Genomic DNA, 20,597 nt, shown 5'->3' on the forward strand with positions numbered 1-20,597 from the left:
TGATTTTCTGCAGATGTTATGAGCCTGAGAAAAGAAATCTTCCTTTTTACATCAGTCACTTTGAATGTAAGAAGGAATTCACAAACGCTTGGAGGCAGAACTAGTAGGATGGGGTCGATCTGTCATGCTGGCTGCTCTCACCATTCCTCTGATGGGTTGGTTCTAAGCCAGGCTACCATTGAGTTCACTGAAATTGCAATGCATCACTTTCAAGTTTCTTTTTTAAAAAAAATTTTTATTGGTGTATAGTTGATTTACAATGTTGTGTTAGTTTCAGGTGTACAGCAAAGTGAATCAGTTATTCATACACGTATATCCACTCTTTTAGATTCTTTTCCTATATAGGTCATTACAGAGTATTGAGTAGAGTTCCCTGTGCTACACAGTAGGTCCTTATTAGTTACCTATTTTATACATAGTAGTGTGTATGTGTCAATCCCAGTCTCCCAATTTATCCCTCCCCCGCTTTTCCCCTGGTAACCATGAGATTGTTTTCTACATCTTTAACTCTATTTTTGTTTTGTAAATAAGTCCATTTGTACCATTTTTTTAGATTCCACATATAAGTGATATCATATGATAGTTGTCCTTCTCTGCCTTACTTACTTCACTCAGTATGATAATCTCTAGGTCCATCCATGTTGCTGCAAATGGCATTATTTCATTCTTTTTTATGGCTGAGTAATAGTCCATTGTGTATATGTACCACATCTTTATCCATTCCTCTGTCCTTTATCCATTCCATTTAGGTTGCTTCCATGTCCTGGCTATTGTAAGTAGTGCTGCGATGAACATTGGGTTGCATGTATCTTTCTGAATTATCTGGATATATGCCCAGGAGTGGGATTGCTGGATCATATGGTAGCTCTATTTTTAGTTTTTTAAAGAACCTCCATACTGTTCTCCATAGTGGCTGCACCAATTTACATTCCCACCAACAGTGTAGGAGGGTAACCCTTTTCTCCACACCCCCTCCGGCATTTATTGTTTGTAGATTTTTTGATGATGGCCATTATGACAGGTGTGAGGTGATACCTCACTGTAGTTTTGATTTGCATTTGTCTAATAATCAGTGATGTTGAGCATCTTTTCATGTGCTTTTTGGCCATCTGTATGTCATCTTTGGAGAAATGTCTATTTAGATCTTCCACTCATTTTTTGATTGGGTTGTTTGGTTTTATTTTGTTATTGATCTGCACGAGCTGTTTGTATATTTTGGAGATTAATCCCTTGACAGTTGCTTTGTTTGCAAATATTTTCTCCCATTCTGTAGGTTGTCTTTTTGTTTTGTTTATGGTTTCTTTTGCTGTGCAAAAGCTTGTGGGTTTAATTAGGTCCCATTTGTTTATTTTTGTTTTTATTTTCTTTAGGAGGTGGGTCAAAAGATCTTGCTGTGATTTATGTCACAGAGTGTTCTGCCTATGTTTTCCTCTAAGAGTTTTATAGTGTCTGGCCTTACATTTAGGTCCTTAATCCATTTTGAGTTTATTTTTGTGTATGGTGTTAGGGAGTGTTCTAATTTCATTCTTTTACATGTAGCTGTCCAGTTTTCCCAGCACCACTTAGTGAAGAGGCTGTCTTTTCTCCATTGTATATCCTTGCCTCCTTTGTCATGGATTAGTTGACCATAGGTGCATGGGTTTATCTCTGGGCTTTCTAATCTGTTCCGTTGATCTGTATTTCTGATTTTTGTGCCACAGTTTCAAGTTTCTACCTTCCTTCTGCCACCACCTGGCGTGACCAATTTAGGCACCATTTCTTTCCCAGGGTATACTGAGTGCTGCCTACTGCCACATACCTCACCCTTCAACTTTTCCTTGATAGCTATGAAATGAATGTTTGTGTTGTGTTATAATGTGTTGTGTTGTATTGGGCTTTCATTTAGAGCATGGCTCGCTCCACCCCACCCAAGGAGACATGTCAAAGTATCCACAAAGCAATGTCTATTGATGTAGGAGGTCTTGTTGACCAGATAGCAATCAATAGTCATGCCCTCTTTCAAGGATGAGATCACTTCTTGTCAATTGCTTCCCCTTCCCAACAGTTTTCCTGAATGGTGAGTGCTACATTCTGACTCATACGAGTAATTTTAGGCCAGTTTTCTACATTCCTCTGGCGAAAATGAAACTTTCAGTGCTGATAACTGCTAGAAAGGATTATTAATTTTTTGCCCGGCAACTACAGCCTTAACCATTAAAAATTCAACTTGTAAGTTTATAAAACTGTAGTTCTGCTACACTTATAGTCACTATGTGGTAAAAGGGATTATTTAATTTCCTAATATACTGATGCAATTTGGATTGATTCTATAGCTCAACAGGAGTAGAAAGCATTTTCAGGGAAGCATTCTTTTATGATCCACAAATGAAAGAAAATTAAACTAGGAACTCTGATATCTGCTGTCTTGTTCTAGCTTTGCCATTTCCAATCTAGGTAATATTGGGCAAGATCATTCAGTACTCTGAGACACAGTTTCCCCAATTATATAATGGGAAGACTACTTCAGTGTAATGCAAGAGTTTGAGAAAAAAAATATGGAAGTGTGTGCACACATTGTTTCTCTGTGCACAGTGGAAACATCACCACGAGAGAAACTTAGTGTCTGCAATTCCAACACAATTAAGAAAGCATGAGTTTAGAGTCAGAAGATACAGGTTTGAAGCTTGGGTCTATCAATTTCTATGAGTGTGCATTTGAGAATGTTATTAAAGTTGAATTTTTTTGCTTAAAAAAAAGGCAGGGGGTTAGTAGGAGAGGATTGTCGAGACGATCGAATAAAAATGTTTGCCAAACCACACTGTAAAGTGTAAAGTAATATGTCAATGTCAGAATAAATAGAACAGCTCAAGTACGCCTTTCTTAAGGGTCGTAAGGACGTGCAGCTGGTAAATTAAATAGCTCAGAGGCGACTACCTCCTTCCCTAGTTTCTGAGCCCTGCTATGGGGGTGAACAATCCCAGTTCACTGGTCAGCATCAAAACAGTTCACCAGTAACTGGAGTTAACTGTAATAAAATCTACTTCGGACTTGATGAGGGTAGGTGACTGTGGTCCCTAGGAGGAGGTAATGCCCAGCAGGGAGTTGGATTCAAGGTTCTGGAGCTCAGAAGAGTGCTCTATTGAGAGATCTAGATTTGGAAATAAAGACATCTTGTTACTGGTTTTTTCTTCTCTTTGTTTTGCTACCTTTTGATTATACTCTACGATATCACCTAAAATCTGCTCTTGAGTTGTAAATGGGAGTTCAAAATACATCATCCCTGAGTAAAGTGGTCTGGTAGCATTTACCTTACATAAACCCGTTTTTGTTGTATTTCCATTTAGTGACAGATTCGTGGGATGTTTTTTTTCTTTCACTTTTAAGATTCCAAAGAATGTGTCATCTTCAAATGCAGAAATTTTAGTTTGCATTACCTCTGTTAGTACCCCTAACAGTAGTGTATCTATGCTGAGAAGTGCCCATCTATCTCTAACTTAGATGTGAAGGCTGAGCACCATTTTTAACCCTGAGCAAGTCACTTTCAGGCCCTGGCCTCTCCTTTTACAGCCCTGGCATTCCCGGAGTTGTCATAACTCAAATTTTAACGTGCTCTTTTAAGACTAATGTGTAAGGAAAAAACAATATTATGAAAATAACCTCTTTTGGTATAAGAAATTTAGCCAGAAAATCACACAGGCCAATAGGGCTCATACATTTAAAGACTTTCATACTCCAGGACTTATGGATCTAAGTAAAATACAGTTTATTTTCAGAGCTACAAGTATAGAGAAGAGCAAAGCAATAAAGCTCAGATTGTTCTCCTGCATTAATTAGATTCAGGAAAAAAAACCAACCCAAGTAACTTGTGAATACAGTACTTTGACTATCTTTAGGCTAAAGACCAAAAAAGAAAAACAAAAAAACCCAAAAACTAAAACAAAAGAAATCCCACCTAGACAAATACTGTTTCAGTACGTAGGTTTGTTTCTCTGCAGAGAGATGGGACAGCAATTCGGAAAGATACTTTCTGTGTATTCGCGGATTGATCACATAAGTAAGCGCGCTGTGTCTGGAGGTGGCCGTGTTCCTCACTATCACAGGAAATGCAAGAGCCAACACTGTTGCTGGATTAACATCCGAGATAACAGTGTAAAGCAGGGTTTCTCGACTTCAGCACTACTGACATTTTGGGTCAGATAATTCTTCGTTGTGAGGGGCTGTCCTGTGCTTTGTAGGATATTTAGCAGTAACTGTGGCTTCTGCTTAGTAGATGGGAGTAGTACCCACCCCCCAACCCCAGCTCTGACAGTCAGAATTGTCTGCAGACATTGCCAAATGTCCCTTGGGGGAAAAATCTCCCTGGTGGAGAACCACTGGTCTAAGCGAATGGTTTCTAATAGATGTAGATAGAGGTGTGTGTGTGTGCGCGTGCACATGCACACACACACACACACACACACACACACATACATATTTCCTAGTTCTACTGAGAGGACTTGGAAGCAATGACACCACTGTAGCCACGAGTACCTCCAGCACCCATATCTTGGGTTCTAACTACCATTCTTGACTAAAAGGAATCAGGGCTCCTTGGGGAAATGGCTTCTCTAAAATCCAATACTGGGGCTGGGAAAACATAAGATGATCCTGGAACTTCTTGTTATGTCATAAAGTAAGGAAAAGCTCAAGAAACATTGGGAAATATCAAATGTCATAGGAGTTTACCTGAAGGTGCTCCCTCTGACCAAATCTGGGGCAGAAAAATTTGAGCAGCAAAATGAATAGAATTGAATAAAATAAGTATATACAGTCCACGCTAAATAAATGAGAGCTCTTTTTTTTACAGTAGACTATCAACTAATGAATCTAGAAATGATGATGATTCTATCATTAGAAGATCACATAGGCTGGTTAATAACTGATTCAGGCAAGAATAATTAATAGATGCTAAAAGCAGGGGGCGAGAGTAGATGAGTAACAGTGTATTTACATCTTAAAATTTTGGGGAAAACCAATGGCCTGATTGAAGGGCATATTATTCTTGTATAAATGCCTTTATTGAAAGATTGAAAGAACTCTAAATTATGGTACATTCCATATTCAAATGAACATGTGTAATTATACTTATCAGCATCAGTGCCTAGAAAAATAAATATTTGAATGAATGATGTACCCCATTAAGTATGATAAATGGCTGTTACATCAGTGTAAGAATCATAAATGTGCCATTGTGACATAGGATGAAAGCAGCCAATTGCAATTTTCTTAGCCTAAATAAATGTTTATTACATCATCAGAGAAGTTTTAAATGTTAGGCCTTCAGCTATGCATATGATTTAGCATTTTGATGCTGAAAAAACCATTTCTACTAGTGGGATAAGGAAGGCAAAATTGAATTGTTCTTTTACATTCATTGTCTTTTAATATGAAGTCCACTGGAGTAAACTGATGGGATACCAGCAGGTGAATTTGTTAAGGAAGGCAAATTGTAACAGGTACATGGTACATTAGGTCATTAAGCAGCATGAATTCATTTAAAAAATGTTAGAATCATTTAGGTTTGTACTTGTACACCAGTAAAAAAAAGTTTCTCCCCATTAGGATATTTTTCACAAAGCTGAGATGATCTGACTTGCAAACCAGTTACATACAGAAGACGACCTTGGAGAGATAGACCTGCTTAGGGATCTTCCCTTCCTACATGGCCTCCCCCCACCCACCCCTGCCATTGGTGGTTTCTCTACATCCTCACTAAGCAGCTCATGGTCCTCTGTGTGAAGTTTTTGGACCTCCCCTCCCTCCCACCCCATCTACATCACCATTTTCCCTGCTTCTTCATGGCATCCATCTGTACCGTCTTCTATTTGTATTTGTGTCCAGCACAGCAACTGGCTCCCAAGAGGTTTTTTGAGCTTATCTGATGATAAGGACGTAATACAGTTTTTCATTGTTAAGAAGCTAGGCATCCAGTTTTTGGAATGAGATCTTTTGACAACTCCCTGGGCAGTTAAGTTGTTGAGCATTTCTCTTTGGAGGAGCATTTGAACACAGAGGCATATTTCTCACATCAGTCATATGCTCAAAGTCCATTGTGCTCCTTAAAAATATTCTTAAAGAGGCAGGAAAGGAGGTTGGAGTTAAGTGCTCTAATTTATTATTTTCAACAAAAATGAATAGAGAAGTAAAGGGATACATGAATAATACTTAATAATGACGATGATAATAGTTGGCTTGTATATGGAGCTTACATATGGACCTTACTACCATCTCAAGCCATAGTTGGCTTGTATGTGGAACCATGCATCATTCAGGCATGGTTCCAAGTCCTTCAGATACAAAAGCTTATGGAACCTTGAGGACAATACTGTGGAGTAGGTACAACGATCCCCCCACTTTCAGATGAAGAAATAGAGCCACGAAAAGGTTAAATAATTTGTTCAAGGTAAGAAAGCTGGTAAGTCTTGGAAACAGGGCCAAATACAAGGGTCTGGTGCCAGAGTGTGGGCCCTCACCCACCCACTCTTCTCCATCTATGCCTTATGATTTCCATGTACAATTTTCTTTTCTTGTTCTTTTGGATGATTTCATTTACAATTAAAAAAAATTTTTGTTATGAATATTTAATTTTATTAACACATTTTGTATGTTAACATGTATTCTATTTTTTTTTTTTCATGTATTCTATTTTTGAGATAAATATTAATGTAATAATTACATAAGGAATCTTATTTTAGCGGTTCACTTTGTTATTTTTTATTGAAGTATAGTTGATTTTCAATGTTAGTTTCAGATGTACAGCAAAGTGATTCAGTTATACGTATCTATTCTTCTTCAGATTCTTTTCCCATATAGGTTATTACAAAATATTGAATATAGTTCCCCGTGATATATAGCAGGTCCTTATTGGTTATGTATTTTATATATAGTAGTGTGTATATGTTAATCCCAAACTCCTAATTTATCCCTCCCCCCTTTTCCCATTTGGGAACCATAAGTTTGTTTTCTATGTCTGTGGGTCTATTTCTGTTTCGTAAATAAGTTCATTTGTATCATTTTTTTTTAGATTCCACATATAAGCAATATCATATGATATTTGTTTTTCTCTGTCTGACTTCACTTAGTATGATAATTGCTAGTTCCATCCATGTTGCGGCAAATGGCATTATTTCATTCTTTTTTATGGCTAAGTAGTATTCCCTTGTATATATGTACCACATTTTCTTTATCCATTCCTCTGCTGATGGACATTTAGTTTACTTCTATGTCTTGGCTATTGTAAATAGTGCTGCAATGAACATTGTGGTGCATGTATCTTTTCAAATTATGGTTCTCTCTAGATATATGTCCAGGAGTGGGATTGTAGGATCATATGGTAGCTCTATTTTCAGTTTTTTTCATTTTTAGATGGAAGGAACTTAAGAGTAAAGTAAGGTTGCTTACCTAATCTAATCACTCCCTAAGCCAAGACTTTGAAGTCTGAAGCATATTCTTCCTGTGGATTTGCAAGTGAATTTGAATAAGTTGGCAAAGCAAATCCCACTGTTCTGACCGTTCCAGCGATGGCTTTGGGTCACTGTGTCTGTGTCGGAAGAGAGGAGACCCTGTGGGGCCGAGGTGTGTGGTTCATCTAAGTCGAAGCTACATTTGTGGTTTTCTGCCTTAGTGCAAACACTCATGGCAACACTGGGAAGTGCTCTCCTAACCGCATCTAGTCCAATGATGACATTCAGAGGCCATGAGGGACCCTGCTGCCTGTCACTTGGAGGTCACCTCCAGACCTACCCAGGCTCTGGTGTGTGCTGAGAAATGAGTCCATTGATTGCTCCTTGGGGGCAGATGAATCCACCTAAACATTTTCTATGCTTATGGTATGTGTATTTTAGCAGAAGAAGGAGTAATATAGACTAAATTTATTTCTCTCTGCTGAACTTTAAATTCTCTGCTGTGGATTTTTATCGTCTCCTCGGAACAAAGGTCCCTTAGTGTGTTTGTCAAATTTTTCTGCAAAGGGGGTGTACAGCTGTGGGTAAGGATGACTCAACCAGGACCTGGGTTCTTTGCACCATGGCTCTCTTAGTGAATTCTCTGCCTGTGCTATTCCTTCTGCCAGCAACACGTCCCCTTCCTTTTCCTTACCAGCCCCCTTGACTTAAACTTACCCCTTCCTCCAGGAAGCCCTCCCTTCTCTGGCACCTAAAGTCTGGGTTAGCGACCCCTCCTATATCTCCCTGTGCTTGAATATACTATCCTGCAATGACCTGTTTTCTCACCTATACTCACTCCCCTAATAATGCCAATACTGATACACACGCTAGTACCAATACTAATAATCGTGCTAATAGTAAAACAAGTACTAAGCCAATAGTTAACAGCTAACATGTATGCTTTTCTTTCCAGCACCCGCAGAGTCTGGCATATATAAGTTCTCTATAAATATTAGCAAGATGAAAGAGGGATCCCAGTTCAGACATGTGTTTAAGTCTGGGACTATGTCCTGAAGTCTTAAAAGTCAAAATTGTTTATTGCTTTTCTTAATATAGAAGCAATGTTTATACACTACAGAAAAACTAGAAAATGCTGTGAAGCAGAACCAAACAATAAAAAATTTATAATTCCACCATGCATAGGCAATCATTGTTAGCACGCATTATATTTTTCTACACTTTCATTCAGGTTTTGCAAGTTCCCTTTCCCAATATTGGCTATCCTGACCGTCTTTGCATGATAACAGAAAGGTGGTCTGCAACATCATACATATGTCTGAATATCTTTATATTGTACAGTGATATTTTTCATCAACCTCTATTGTTAAATATTTAGATAATTCGTAACATGTTTTGCTTTAATAAACAACAGTGTAAGGAACATACTGCAGATAAGTATTTGTGCATGTTCTTTTTCTTAGAATGAATTCTCCACACATGGAATTATTGCACCAAAGTATATACGAACATTTCTAGAGTTTGTAATCTCATAAGATGAACTGGCAGGTCCCTCTATGGAAAGGTGACGAGTGTCGGGCTGCAATGAACTGGGTATTATCTTAAAATATAACAACTAGAAAAGCAAATTTTGTCAATTCAGTGTGGGGAAAAGTTCTTTTATTAACTTACTATTTGATTTTTAATGAGGAGGATATTTTATATGCTTTGTGGGCCAGCTAAACCTCATCTTTTGTGACCTGTCTGCTGTGAGCACTTCCTTATTTTTGTATCAACTTGTAGGAAGCTCTATTTTAATGACGACAATAACAGCTACAACTTGTCAAGTAGCTACTGTGCCTGGCATTGGGCTGAGCCCACTGCTGTCAAATACGTAGCAAATATTTTCCCAGGCGGTTTGCATTTTAAAATACTTTCCTAATGAAATCATCACTCCTATTTCTCGAGGCGGTTTTGGGAGCAGTGTGTTTTAGAAGTCTGCATTAGTTCATTTTTAGCATTTAACGTCTTGAGTGGGGGACAGACGCGCAGAGCCTGTGTAGGCTGCCCGAGTCTGTGCGGCTCTGAGCCCCTCCTCCATTAGAAAGACCCCCGCCTGACGGGGTGTCCACATGGTCACTCCCCCAGATGCTCTGGCCTGGGACTCTTGGTGGTGACGTCAGAATTAGGTCCCTGGGACTCAGCGGGGATCCCTCTGTGCCCCCTGCCTCCTCTTTCCACCAACTCCTAAGAGGCAGAACCATGAGAGTAGGCGTGATGAGGTGACAATGACACCGTTGTCCAGTGACCCTGAAAGGTGGGGTCATAACAGTCCAGGGAGCTCTTGGACATTTATCCAAGCACCTGTGGGAAACCACACAGCGCTAGGATTGAGGAAGAACAGGAATGACCCGTTGGCCCTTGAAACATCCTGAAACAGGTGCACCCCTTTTGTGGGTTTGGGAGTTGTCTACCTTGTTGTCATGGTTACGTGAAAGCTGGTCTAAAATGGCCCTAAGGTAGCTTCTGAGCAGCGCCTAAGTACTGTCTCCACCGTTTTCTCCACTGCCCGCCCTTTCTCTCCCCTAAGAAGGCCGGAAGGACACAGCATCATTCTGGGTGCAGAGGCTGTGCCTTGCTGAAGGTGGGGCAGCCCCGCTAAGTGCTCCCCACTCCCCCTGTCCGCTCCGCCAAGGCCTGGCTTGTTGGCAAACATGCTGTCACCCCCCTTCAGCCTCTGGCTGGCATCTACGTGGTCGTTCTTGCCTTCCCCTGCATGGAGAGGTGAGATGCAAGCTTTGGATGTGGGAGCTGGCGTCGAAATAGGCCAAAGTGGTCTTTCCGTTGACTTTGGCTCTGGCCCTTTAGGCTGATGGAACTCGGAGAAGAAGCCCTTCATGCAGTTCTGCCCTGGCCCCCGACTTTGGGTCTGGGAACGAGATGTTGTTGGCTTCCTGTCTGGGCACCTGCCTTCCTCGGGTACTGGAGGTGAGGTGCAGAGCCAGACAATGGCCAGGTAGTGGTTTTCAGATCTGGATATGATTCCAAATGAATTGGGATGCTGGTTAAAATCTAGATTCCTGGGCCCTGATTCCCTCTGACTCAGTAGGACAAGGTAGGGCCTGGGAGTCTGTGCTTGTAATTAATTCATTATGCCCAAGGTAATTCTAACCCAGCCCACCTGGCAGCACTGCAGGAAGCAGTCACTGGTCTCGGCCAAAACAATCTAAAGGTGCATCCCTTCCAACGTGCTCCTCCCCATGAATCTCAATAGCAGCTCAGTGTTACTTTTGGACAGAGGATTATTTTTCAAAAGACAAAGTAATTATGGCAATAATTAATCCCACTTAAAGAAGACGACTTTTTGCAAATAGAGCATCCAGGGAGGCACTGGGGTCACATTTTTCTGTCTGCATCATCTTGGCCTTGATTGATGCATCTCCTCTTCCAGCAACGGCAAGATGGGTGCGTCTGCCGGCCTCCAGCCTGCGTGCCCTCAGGAGAACGGCCGATCTCTGGGTCTCTGCACGTTCCCTCCCACCCTGCTGCTTGGACTGACCCCTGACCTGTACCTCTCCTGTGACGAGGACTGCTGTGGCAGATGCTGGCCACCACAGGCCCGGTCACAGAAGTAGAAAGGCCATGTCAGGGTGTCCAGAATGTACTTAAACAGCCCAATAACGCTCCTGCCCAACTTGCCCACATGGGGGGCTCTAAAGAGCTCTGGCCATTTGGGAAGGGCCACTTGAAGGGCGCTGGGCAGACGGGGGCTGTCACAGCAGCTTGCGGTGGGTAGATGCGTGAACGGGTACAGCCCAAACCAAAGATGTCCTGACATCCGGTCTCCCACAGAGTATGGGGTCCAAAAATCCTCTTGGGCACTTTTTTCCCCTCTGAAGATCTAGCCAATAACAACAAAAAGTGCCTCGTGGGCATCTTCTGAAGCTCAGTGGCAGACAGGAACAATACCACCCCCCCCCCAACTCTCCCCCACCTCCGCCGCAAGGTTTGTGCCAGAAGGAAGATGTGGAGTCAGCCTCTAAGGTGGACCATGCAGACGTGCCCTCGGAGGAGCTCGGGGCCTGCTCGCTAGCAGAAGGAACATCTCCACCTCCTGGGAGCCCTGAGGGGCTCAAGGGGCGTGGCTGACCATGAGGTCAACAGACAGGATGTGACAAAGGCAGCGGGGATGGAGCCATCTTGGGAGGAGGCTGGTTTCATCGCTGCTCAGAGCATCTCGCAGATAACGACTGAATCAGAGGCATGACTGAAAGGTGAAAGGACCAGTCGCCTTAGAATTGGCTTCTCCTCTCCCTGAACTGTCATTCCATACGCACTTGACCACTTGATGCTAGGCACTGACCGGCCAGAAGTAGAAAACACTTAAGCCAGTTGCTGTCTAGGTCATTAGAAAAACAAGATTCAGTTTTGAGAACATGCACCTGTGCTGTGTGGAAGCCAGGTAGGGCGAGCTGGGCTCAGCTGGGTTCCTACTGGAGGGACATCTGAAGGGCAGACGGGCGAGGGGGATGGGGGGAGGGGACAGGGGTTAGGGGTTCAGCTTGCTGTCCAAGGGGGCTCTGCAACTTACAGATGGTGAACGGGAAGACATTTGACCTTGGGAGTTGGGCTGCGTTCAAGGTGGTGGATCGCTGTGGGGTGCGTTGCACTTGGGAATTCATTCACTTGTTCAACTGATGTTGTAGGACTCAGGTCTCCCAGCTTCAGAGGCTGGACTCTTCCCACTTTACACCTCTGCCTCTTGCTACTCAGTAAGGAACTCATTGAACTTGGAGTTGAGGATAAAATGAGAGGAAAAGACAGATGGCCTCTGCCTTCTTGTAGCTTCCCATCCAGTGAGGCAAATGGACATGAATGAAATAGTGACCAAATACATGCATTGGGGTCAGAATCTCTAGTCACAATTCAAGTGGCAGAAATGGAGTGTTCTCTGTTGTTCCATATCTGAACTCCATTTGTTCTCAAGACCCCATTTCTGCTAAGAAGTTGAAGGAGTCTTTTTCATAACGTTTTGTGTAATTTCACAGTCAATTTGGAAATCAAGTTGGACTGATTCAGAGTTTCAACTCATTCTCCAGAATTGATCCTCCCAATCTTCCTCTGTGGGTTCAAACCCAGGAACAGAGAAGGCAGCCAGAAAGAGCAGAGAAGCACAGCCCTGGGCGGGGGCCTGCTTCTTCTGGCTACTTGTTCTCTTTCTGGAAGCCTGGCCCTTCTGGTCATTGGCCACCGGCCTTGATCACAGCCTGTTCGCTCACCTTGTGTCCAGTCCCCTCTTGGTGTGAACTCTCCCTCTCACACCCTTACTGGTTTGGGACCTGATCTGTTCAGATCAGAATTGAGGGACATGGGGAGGGGCTCAGGCTAAAAGGAGAGGACCTGGTACAGTGCCTCCCAGTGGCCACAGTTGTATAGAAAAGCTGGCAGACTCATTGAATTGATAGTCTTTTCAAAAGAGATGGTATCTTCCTGCACAATATTCCAAAACAGTCTCCCATAGACACTCTGGTATGAGGACAACAGCTTGCTGAGTCCCGGGTCAGTCAGGGTCTTTAAAAGTAGTCAAGTGAGCTCTTAAACTAACTTATTGATCTGATCTTTGAGTTGCCCCAGGCAGGGAGCAGTCATGTGGAAAGACAAGTCTCTCTGCGAGGATCTGCTAACTAAGTGTTACTTTTATTTAGTGACCTTGCCTAGTCACTAAAAACAAAACTCCATTTACTGAAAAAAAAAAAATATTGACAAAGTACAGGCACCGCCATTACAGTTTCTTCATTTTGATTAGTGACCATACACGTGACACTGTAAGAGGAGATTGCAGTTGTGTGAATTTCCCTAAGGGTGTTGGGCCTGAACAGAACGCTTTCAAGGCCTATACACAGTAAACAAGCCAGGAGGCTCGTGGAAAGAGGAGGCCTCTTTAAACATGTATTGAATGAATGAGTCTTCAGTGACTCATTCATTCAATACATGTTTAAATGTCCAGGGGTATCTACCCTCATGCATCGCCTGGGGCGACTCAAAGATCAGATCAATAAGTTAGTGTTTAAGAGCCCACTTGACTACTTTTAAAGACCCTGACTGACCCAGGACCCAGCAAGCTGTTGCCTTCATACCAGAGTGTCTATGGGAGACTGTTTTGGAATATTGTGCAGGAAGATACCATCTGTTTTGAAAAGACTATCAATTGGTGTAAATTGGTGCAGCCACTATGAAAAGCAGTGTGGAGGTTCCTCAAAAAACTAAAAATAGAACTGCCATATGATCCAGCAATTCCACGTCTGGGTATCTACCCCAAGGAAACAAAAGCACTAATTCGAAAAGATATATACAGCATTCTTTACGATAGCCAAGATGTGGAAGCAACCTAAGTTTCCATCTATAGATGAATGGACCAAGAAGCTGTGGCTTTATATATGTGTATGTGTGTATGTTATATATATATACATGCAATGGAATACGACTCAGCCATTTAAAAAATGAAATCTTGCCATTTGCAACAACATGGATGGATCTAGAGGGGAGAGTACGCTAAATGAAATAAGTCAGACAGAGAAAGACAAGCACTGTATGATCTCATTTATACATGGAATCTAAAAAACAAAATGAAAACAGACTTATAGAGACAGAGAACAACAGGTGGTTGCCAGAGGGGATGTGGGAGGAGGGCAAAATAGGTGAAGGGGATTAAGAGGTACAAACCTCAGATCATTAAGCCACAGGGATGTAATATACAGTATGGTCAGTAATACTATCAATACTAGTAATACTATCAATATAATAACTTTGTATGGGGGCAGGTGGTTCCTAGACTGATTGTGGTGATCATTCCATAATGTAGGCAAATATCAAATCACTATGTAGTACACCTGGAACTAACATAATATTGTATGTCGACCGTATTTCTATTAAAATATCTAGGGATATCTACTACATGTGGGTGTAGATGGATCAATCGATAGAATCAATCTAGGCATGATAGAGAATGGGTAGTCTCTGCCTTCCGAAAACTTTCAGACCTATTGGTGACATAAAATTATACATAGAGTGAAAATTTTCAGAATTAAGAGTTAAACCAGACAGTAGCGCAAAAACCCCTCGTGCTCTCTGTGTTATGATTTAATGCCAAGTAAAGCATCTCGGGGAAGGGACAGATGGACGGAATTGCAGCCAGGGCAGGTCCTAAGCGGGGCCGTGCAGAGGGGATAAAATTGGATAACAGCGAAGAGAAGGTGTCCATGGAGCGCTAGCTAGATCAGTCTGCCTGGAGGGAGGGGGTCCTTTTAGAAAGAGCATGGGGCACCCAGCGAGGAATCCAAAGCACAGTTCTGAATCCCAACCCTGTTCGTTCCTGAGAGCTGTGTACCTTTGCCCAAGGGACTTGACCTTGCTAAGCCTCAGATATTCTTAATCTTTGAAAATGGAATAAAAATACCTAAAAGAGCTACTGTAATGGCTCTAAGAAAGAATACTTACTCACTGGGCATATAGCAGGCCATCAGTAAACACTATTTCCCTTTTCTGTCCAGTAACTCCCCTACATACGAATGAGTTCCATTCCAAGAGTGTGTTTGTAAGTCCAATTTGCTTGTTAAGTCCAACAGAGTTAGCCTAGGTACCCAACTAACACAGTTGGCTATGTAGTACTGTACTGTAATAGGTTTATAATACTTTTCACACAAATAATAAGTAAATAAAAAACACCAAAAAATAAAACATTTTAAATCTTACAGTACAGTACCTTGAAAAGTACAGTAGTACAGTATGACAGCTGGCATACAGGGGCTGGTATGCACATTCGCATCTTTGAAAGTTCGCAGCTTGAAGGTTCGTATGTAGGGGACTTACTGTATAGAGCTTTGTAACACACAGAACCCGTCACAGGGACTACCTACTTTGATCCTCACCGCAACCTCGTGAGGTGGATAAAGCAGGTATAGACGTTCTCCTTCTCCAGGTCCTGGGAGATTTCTTCCACTCTTCCTCAGGGAAGTAGAAATGGAACAGTGCTCCATGGTTAGCTTCTAAATAGAAAATTCTAAACTACAGTATTTTGGGAAGGTTAATCTGGTAGTGGTGGGCAAATTGGGTTGAAAAAAAAACTTATTCAGGTGTGCCTCAAAGCAAGTGTTTTGGGTGCTGCTGCTGTTTACAGGGGTGTCAGGTTACTATGCCCAAGGATGGGCTGACGACACAAGTTGACACAGTTTCATCATCACCAACAAGACAGGTGCAGCCGTCCACCTGCTGTCCTGTCTACCTCTTCTTTGCAAAGCAATGATGATCATGAGAACAGCAATGTGAATGGCTAATAGCTCCTGGGTCTGAGTCCCAACAGTGGATCAGAACTGTGTGGAGATGGTAAAACAGTGCAGGTGAGGGCTGTTATGATCAGAGTGGTTTGACAACTTGTCTGGGGTCACACAGCTAGTGCTAGAATACAGATTTGAAGCTGCTCTCCTTCCAAAGTCCAAGCTTGTTCCACTCTGCCTTCAGGGTTTGAGAGGTTGTCTTTTCCCAAGGGAAAGAAAATATCCTGTTCATACAAATCCTGTATAAGAGTCAAATCCCCGATCTTGGCTTCACTCATTTCTTCTAATAAAAGACTTAGCCCATAATACACAGCTCTCTCCTTGCAGCCATCCTGGGGTCATCCTCTATAGAGGTCAAGCCACCATCTTTCAGTCCTACCTTGTTATGGGGCTACAGACTGAATCCCTCACACTTGCTAGGTGCCCCCAACCCACTCTCCTCTTGCCAGTCCAATCTCCACGCAGACTTCGCTCTGTTGAAACTGTGATCGCATCCTGACGTGAATCAATTCCCGAACCTTCACCATAACCGAGGTCGGCATGACACTGCCTGTCTCAGCTCCACTCTGTTTCCTCCTTGTTCTGTGGTTTCCCCTCACTGCTCCAATGACATACCAATTCTAGGTTTTCCCTACAGATCATGTCATTTCTGGCTGGAGCTGAGCTTTTCCCTTCCCTGTATCTTGGCCTTTCCATGTGCCCAGTTCTTCTTAGTTGGTCTCGCATTTGAAAAGGAAGAGATTCTCCCCTTGTTCAGGATAGGTACTCCACTCCCAACAAGCATCTCCATAATTCCATAGGCATTTTGCCATGATTTCCCTAGCAACCCTATTACAATCATCTGGGTATATTCTTGCTTATTAGACTGTGAATGGCTTGAGCAAAGGCCCTGGGGTCTGTCTGATCACACTTGCAGGATTTCTGGTCTACAGTAGGACTCTAAATATGACGTTTGAATGAGTGCATGAATGGACGAAATGCCATTGAATAGCCTTCGAGAAAAGTTCCAGCCCTCCAACAGCCACAAAACTATTCACAATTTGGAGACCCACGTAGGGTAATGTGGCAACTGTCAGCGTAGCCAAGAGCAAAGAATCAGGAGTGATGACCCACCACTCAGAAGTCCTAATCCTCATGTTGAAAGCCAATGAACGTGGATGGAGAGAGAGAGACAGTGATCTTGTGTGGGCATTTGAAGTCAGCTCTGACACATAAGCTGCCTGCCTCAGCTCTTATTAAAAACCCATTTGTAAGGGATTCATGGAGAGTGCACATGGAGTGCTTATGAGGCAGAGAGAGAATGAGCTGTGAATGGAGGCTAAACGTGGGTACCCCCAGGAGAAGCCAGCTTCGGAATACGTGGAGGAGGTGGAGGGAATGCTCTAGATCACATGAATTTACACATGCTTTCAAGTTACTATCCTGCATGTACTGCAACTCCGCTGCTTATAGGATATAATTCGTACGTCTAGAATTTAGCCCCCTGATACTTTGTGGTTTTTTCTTTTAATTGAAGTATAGTTGATTTACAATGTAGTGTTAGTTTCAGGTGTACAGCAAAGTGATTCAGTTATACATATATATGCATATATATCTTTTTTTCAGATTATTTTCCCCTATAGGTTATTACAAAATATTGAGTATAGTTCTCTGTGCTGTACTCTCTATTTTGCATAGCCCCTCCCCCTAATACTTTGACCTCTCTGAGGTACAAAGTAACCAAAATGGGTGTGTCAAAATTTATGTCCCTTCCTCATAGGAAGCCCCCGCAGGCGCTGCTCACAGCCAATTTTTCTTTCTTGACATGCAGTTCTAGGAAGGGATAGGCTTGTATTACAGTGGTTAAGCGTGAGGGCTTTGGAGCCAGGCTGCATGGATTCTAATTTGGCTCTGACATTTATTGTCTGAGTCACCAGAAACACAGTATTTATACTCTCTGAGCCTCAGTTTCTTGAACTGAACAGTGGGGATAATAATAGACCATAACTGACGGGGCTGTCGTGAGGATGAAAGCGCTGGGCGGACACTGGCTGATATTATGAGGTGTGGTTATTTAGTTTCCAAGCTCGGAATGGATTAGAAACAGCAGATGGGCTGGTGCTACAGAGGCTGGTGTGCTGAGAGCCGCGTCAGCTGAGCTCCTGGCAGCAACACAGGCGGCAGAACATAAACACAAATATAAAAAGGTTGGTACTTTGGGGCTGTTGACCCAGTAACTTGAAACAATAAAAAATGCGCCGTCCTCTTGCATCTTTCAGTCTGACCAAGGGGCTGACATTAAACAGCTGAACCTATAATGTCAGCTATGATGGGGATTTGAGGGGAAATAAAGCAGCGCGTGGGGAGGAGGTCAAAGAAAGCCTCTCTGGGGAGGAGCCTGGGCTGAGACCCACATGCTGGGGAGCGACCCATGTGGAAATGTGGGGAAGAGTACTGCTGGGAGAGGGAACAGCAGGGGCCAGGCCGGGAGCCTGGGTGTGCTTGGTGGGTGGCCGACACTGGAATGAAAGCTCCCCAAGGCCGGCCTGTTGTAGTCACTGCTGTACCCCAGGTACCTAGAAGGATGCTGGGCGGATAGTGTTTGCTCAATGTGCTGGAATGAAGAATGAATGCAGGGAGATCCGTGTAGCTGCAGCATTGGAAGCAAGAGAGCCGGAGGAAGTGGTCGGCAGGACAGTGGGGTCCAGACCAGGCCCTGGCCCTGTGGCCTAAGGCGAGCAGTTAGATGTCACTCTGAGATCTATGGGAGGCCCCTCAGGGCTTGGAGCAAGTGGATGATGTGAGATGACTCACTTTTTAAAAGCATCATGCTGGCTACCAGGTGAGAATATACTACAGGGGACAGAGTGGAAATGGAGAGACCAGCTAGCAGGGTAATCCAGGCTGGAGGTGATGGGCTGGAACTTGGACAGTGAAGGCAGAGGTGGCAATCAGTGGCCAGGTTCTGGGTGTACACTGTGTTCATGACTGTATAAGTGGAAGAAGTGGGGAACTGGAGGACGAGGTAACCAGCAGGAAGGGAGGAGATGGGTAAAATGTGACCACTGAATATTACTGAGAATTGTGCAGCAATGAACTAGATCCACAGATAGAGACAGGAATAGACATTTAAAACATGGTGTGGAGCCTACATTTCAGAAAGACAAACACCTGTGGCACAATCCCATTTATGTATATTTAAAATTAACCCTCAGACCTCATGTATCTTATAGGGATGCATACATACATGCATGTATATCTAAGGATAGACATCAAGGTCTTTTGAGCTGATGCCTACTAGAGGAAGAAGAATGGAAATTTTCCATTTGCAAAAAAGTGGAAGAATAATCAAAAGAGTCTGTACCAGGCCAGTGGTGGTAACGTGCCATGAATCAAGAAACATGCCAAACTCAAGAGAGTAAAGGATCTTGGCTCCTGAGGCTCAAACACAAATAACACCCTCAGCCTCCAATGACCAAGTTTTCTATAAACGTGTATAATTTAGAAAATCTTTTTCCTTTTGTGGTCCCTAGTCTCCAAGATGGTCCACAACCATCACTGATTCCTGATATTTGCGTGTTTAGTCCTTTCTCACATGAAACAGGGTTGACCTGTGAACCAGTGGGATGTTACAGAGGTTCCTTGGCCGTGCGGGACTTTGAGCCTGGGTCATCAGTGACGTTTTGGCTTGTGCCCTGCTCTCGGTCACTTGCTGTTGGGGGAGCAGCTCTGTGGAGAGGTCCATGTGGCCGGGAACTGAGGCCTGCCAACAACCAGAGTAGACTTGCCGGGCACGTGAGTGAACCATCTCGGAATGGTTCCGAGGGGGGCTGGAGGTTTATGGGAGACTTACCCCTCTGGCCACATCTTCGGTGCAACCCCATGAGAGTCTCTGAGCCAGAACCTGTGAACACAGTTGACTCTTGACCAACACGGGTTTGAACTGCGTGCGTCCACTCATCAGTGGATTTTTTTCAATAGCAAATACTACAGCAAGTACTGCCCGACCTGCGGTTGGTTGGATCCAAGGATGGGGGACCACGGATACAGAGGGCTGACTGTATGTTATAGTGGATTTTCAACTGGGGGCAGAGGGTCTGCGCCCTTAACCCCCTGCATTGTTCAAGAGTCAACCGTAAACCACTCCCAGAATTCCTGGCTCACAGAAACTGTGTGGATAATAAATGGTTATTGTTTTAAGTTGCTAAGTTTTGGGGTAATTTGTTCCACAACGATAGATTAAATGGGGCCCCATTTAAGTCAGTACTTTGAACGCTGCCCCAGAACTGCCTTCCTGAGAGGTGCTGGGGTGTAAGAGCATTGCTCGGTTTGGGATTGATTCCTCACCTATCGGTAAAGGTGCTAAATGCAATAACTTACGTCAGGATAAGTAACCACCTGGTTCAGGTAAAATCAAGTCCTATAAAATCAGCCCTTGCAAAATCAAGTGCTGGCGCTGCAGGCAGGCTTAGCTGCATCTTTAAACAGACCAATTAGTCCTAAGGTTACATGGTTGTTTTCATTAAAGCTCCCTTTTCTTCATCATCCAGACTTCTGAAAAAGCATCACCTTGCTTGGAAACCTCTCCTGTTTGTTCTCTTTACAGAGTTTTTAAAGACAGCTGTGCAGTACACATAATAAACAGATGAACTGAAATGAGTGAAATGATTTGTATTTCCTGACTTTTAGTAAGTACTTAAAAATTTCCCACAGGCGAGAAGGGGGGCAGAGAATGGCATGTGACAGGTCCTTTAGTCTGTTAAGGAACTTGACAGGAGCAAATGAACACCTTAGTGCATCACAGAGGAGAAAGCCAAGGTGATGAAGCCAGTATAGCATTTTCTTCCCTGTTGGAAGCGATGTCTGCTAGTTTACCACAATACTT

At 43.2% G+C, this 20,597-nt stretch overlaps 1 protein-coding gene across 4 annotated transcripts in view; it reads right to left on the reverse strand.

The window, feature by feature from the left end:
- The window catches only part of DLGAP1 (DLG associated protein 1), an 855,942-nt gene that overhangs the window by 360,304 nt on the left and 475,041 nt on the right, over positions 1–20,597 (reverse strand). The gene's annotated exons all lie outside the window — the stretch shown is intronic.

The sequence above is a fragment of the Balaenoptera acutorostrata genome, chromosome 13 (assembly GCF_949987535.1).
Source record: "Balaenoptera acutorostrata chromosome 13, mBalAcu1.1, whole genome shotgun sequence".
In the NCBI taxonomy this organism is placed as follows: domain Eukaryota; kingdom Metazoa; phylum Chordata; class Mammalia; order Artiodactyla; family Balaenopteridae; genus Balaenoptera; species Balaenoptera acutorostrata.